Consider the following 4,524-nt stretch of genomic DNA (forward strand, 5'->3'; position numbering starts at 1 on the left):
TTTCCTGCACTTAACTCTCCCGCGCCGACGCGATACTGATTGAGGCAATGTCCCACTTGATGCTAAGTTTGATTTGCAAGCTCAACAATTTGCAACAACGCAGGATAGGTAATGAGTAGGTCCAAGTCGTAACGAGAGAGCTCAGAGAGGGAGACGGCAGTGGCCACTTATGTGCCCACCTCTGTATCTTTCTTTTCATACGTTTTCCCCACACCCTGTGAAGCCGTTGTATAAGTTAAAAAGAATGCGATCCCCGTTGAATGTCTGCACCTGTTCTTTGCCCTTCAACATGCACCGCGGACGCGGAAGGGCAGGCAGTAGAGTGTGAAGCCTTGTGAGATCATGTCTCATAAAAAAAAACAGAAATCCCTTTACCCATTCTTGGCCCTTCAGCATGCCGCGCCGGCGCGGAAGGGCTAACAGCAGAGTCCGGAGTCGTGTGAGAATATCATTTCTCATTAAAAAAGCATACGTTCTTGGCCCTTCAGCATGCGGCACCGGCGCGGAACGACAAGCAGCAGAGTCCGAAGCCTTGTGAGAATATCATTTCTCATTAAAAAAAGCATACGTTCTTGGCCCTTCAGCATGCCGTGCCGGCGCGGAAGGGCAAGCAGCAGAGTCCGAAGCCTTGTGAGAATATCATTTCTCATTAAAAACAGCATACATTCTTGGCCCTTCAGCATGCCGCGCTGGTGTGGAAGGTCTAGTAGCAGAGCTCAAAGCCTTGTGAGATCATGTCTTTTAAAAAACAATACGTTCTTGGCCCGTCAACGTACCGCGTCGGCGCGAAATGTATTACAGCAGAGTTATCAGAGATTTGAAACGTTATCTCATGAGGAAATCGACCCATTCTGTATGTAGCTAATACTAAACGAACAACCTTGCACGGAGAATTCTGGCCACTTTCGCGTCGACGCGGGATAGATTTCGCATGCTTGTTTGATATTGAATGGGCATCCGGTGTTGTCCCCTTCTCTCTCTCTCTCTCTCTCTCTCTCTCTATATATATATATATATATATATATATATATATATATATATATATATATATATATATATATATATATATATATATATATATATATATATATATATATTTATATATATCACTCTGTACTGACAGCAAAACTGGGCCAAGCAGAGGCCAAGCCCACCTTGTGCTGCTCGTCGGCCATCTTTCTCCACCGTCAGCGCTCTACCTTCCCTTGCAAAAAACCCCTGCTCGCAATGACTAAGCGACTCTCTGCATGCATTACAGTTTCAGTGGGAATGTAGTTAAGAAGGCTAGATCCTCCTTATTTTGCGCCCATGGATTGTGATGCAGGAGCTGTTGATCGCCTGTCCGCTGTAGATGATGTGGCAGGCTCGAATTGTAACTGCAGGCTTGCTCGGACGGACACTATTCTCCAAGCCGGGCCAGGGCTAGAAAAATACATTTTTCCTAACAAACATCAAAATTTTATGGTTTTTAGGTCGACATTTGAAGCTTTTGCCGGTATTTTCACTAAAACTTATGTATATTTCCTGGTTTTCTTCAAGGGAAGCTCAAAATCTAACCAGGATTTTACAATTTTAGCCGGTTACAATACATTGGACCCCTGGTTTTTTTTTCCTAACACTGCATTTCCCCTTCAAAATGTATTTTTTGAAGCTCGAACCAGGATCTGGAGGATCCCTTGTTCGATGTAACTTTAGTAGTGTCCTTCCTGATTGAAAGCTGGGTTGTAGCTCCTCTACTTGCTCCACAGTGAACAACCATTCTCTCTTAGGCTATGGTCCCACGAGGCTGAGTTATTAGTTATAGATAACTTTGCCAACTAGTCTGAGATACATCATTACAGAAATTACTAAGCCTCTTGTATGGTCACACACGGCTTAGTATTCATTCAACGTCCCAACTATGCCTTGAACATCACAACTATGCCAAAATCGGCATAGTTACAAAGGGTGGCATTGTTATTTATTTAATTCTCTTTTGTGGTGTGACTGAGAATGGGGCTTAGTTATCAGTTCAAATGACTGATAACTAAGCCTCACGTGACCATAGCCTCAATCAACGGAGACTCTAGCTATGTGATTGATGCTCGCTTGCTCAGGAACGAATCCTTGATTTCCGCCTCGAGAGTACTTGTGCTTCAATAGCAGTAGCAGGCTCTGTCATACAAGTAGGGGGGACCGACTGGAAGAAATTCAAAAAATCGTGCATTAGTTCCAAGTGAAAAAGAGAAGGGTGGGAAAAATAAAACAAAGTGAAAGGGGGGGAGGCACCAGGTAGGAGACCTCTTTCTCTTTCTTTGTCTGTTGCGAGGAAATATTCTCCCTCTCTCTCTCTCTCTCTCTCTCTCTCTCTCTCTCTCTCTCTCTCTCTCTCTCTCCCCACATGAGTCTCAAGTCAGCGAGCGCATGTGGCAGGGCTATGTAATAGGGCTTGACATAGTGTGTCTGATTTTATGGGAGGTTGAGATGCTACAAAGAAAAGGATTTGTGCTGCCAGGCAATATTTTGGTAGCACAACCGAACAACTACACTACTGAGCAACGTGGAGCACAACCTAGAGAGATTTCTTGCAATTTGGATTTCCTGCAATTGCCATTGCAAGAGGGGTGCTTGGAGTTTTGATAGCTTATGTTACTTAATCAAATACAAATTTAGCAGCGATCACCTTCATGTGCTAGAGTTTTCTATCCTCTATGGGTTGAGCATTTTTTTTAACTTTCTGCACTTGACATTATGGTATGGCTTAAATAAAAAAGCAATTTGTGTTACAATTCTCTTCACTTTTGCTCGGAAAAATGACACGCTCGGTTTTTTTTGCTCAGTATATGGATTTCCTCCCATGGCCAATGGTGTGGATAGAATTGATTAACTCAAAAAAGGGATTATGAGATCTACCATCACACTAATACAATCTCACTCCACATAATCGAACAAAGAAGACTAATAAGAAAGAAAGTGTAATTGATTATTAGAAATCAAGAGCTACACTTCAACTATGGGATAAAGTTGAGCTCTTTACCTTAGACTTATACAACTTTGGAACTCCTAAATGAGCCCAAGGCCCTATACAATGAAAAGGAAATATTGTGCACTATAGCACGTCCACAGCTTGGTGCATAATTGGTGTAGACTGTGTTAGCCGCTGCTAATAGTAGGTAAGGGATGTTTATGTTTGTTCTAACATCAATAACATCTGGTGAGACAGTTGTGTACTTGTCTTTCCAAAAACAGTGAGGAATGTTTTAACAATCTCCTATTTATGGATGGTGGCACGTACTTCATTAGGGGCCTTGAATCTATGTAGTGAGCATTTGTGAATTGTATGTTATGTAGCTAAAGGATGATATAGACTTTTTTTGAGAATATAATAAAATTTTCTTTTATCACAAAGTTTCAAAACCTAAAAATTCATCAACTTTACTTTTATGTTTATCTCATTTTTTAGAACTAAAAATCAGCATGTTGAAGCATGTTGAAGAAGTCCTTTCATCTCTAGATAATCTCTCTCCCTCTCTAAACATGTTGTAGGATTAAGCACAAATAGTCTACTAATCAAAAGCCTTTTGTATATCCTTAGATTATGTTGTAACACCGAGAGCTCCATCCTTCCAACAAAAGCTTTGTCATCCCAAAGATGAGAAAGTTTAGAGATTCCTCTATTGTTCACCAGTCGTGCAGCTTCCCTCCAAAAAGGGTCCAAGGAGAGCCATGGGGACCAATTGATGGAGGAATCCTTGAAGTATGTGAACTTCTTTCCCCATTCCTCATTTACGCTTATTTGTGAATCAGAAATAGATTGGAGATCTTGGTATTGGCCGAAAGACAAAGCATTATCGCTTCCCAAGACTCGCAATACATATATTGTGCTAGTGTACAAAGTGGATTGGTTTGCCCTACACAACAACATCTAGAAAAAAACTTGGTAAGGAGAACGCTAGCAAAAGAGTGTTACTACCATCTAGGAGATTCAAGGGCCTCAATACATAAAGGTATTAATCTAGAAGGTAATCTGTGGAGCCTTGTTGTAAAGCCCTCGTAGGGACTGCCTGACAATGATCCTCCCAACCACCCATTAAATAGCCCCTTGGGCCTCATTCCCTATCCACACTAGTAGCCAACCCCTTGGGCCTGGTCCTTCACCATCGGGCATTGCCCTTGGCATGACATTACTCCCCCCTTGGAGAAGTGTTTTCGTCCTCGAAAACAAGAGTGATGATGCACTAATGCTTTCCACAGGGGCTTCCTATAGGGATGCAACTGTTTGCTTGACCAGAACACGGTTCAATGAAACCAAGAGTAACATCTTGATTTTCCATATTGTTGTCCTCTTGCAATGGTCTTGGTGTAATCATCGTATAGATAATATAGCGTGTAAACTCCATGTAGAACTCACTTGAGTAGCTAAATGAGTAATCACAACTAAGATGTACCCAAAGAGTACCTTGTTTCAGTTTCCTTGAAAGTAACTTATTGACGTAACTCATCGGCCAAGTTTAAGTCCTTGACTTGTTCTCAAATTTCATCAGT

Source organism: Adiantum capillus-veneris, chromosome 18 (assembly GCF_014529385.1).
Source record: "Adiantum capillus-veneris isolate H3 chromosome 18, ASM1452938v2, whole genome shotgun sequence".
Lineage (NCBI taxonomy): Eukaryota > Viridiplantae > Streptophyta > Polypodiopsida > Polypodiales > Pteridaceae > Adiantum > Adiantum capillus-veneris.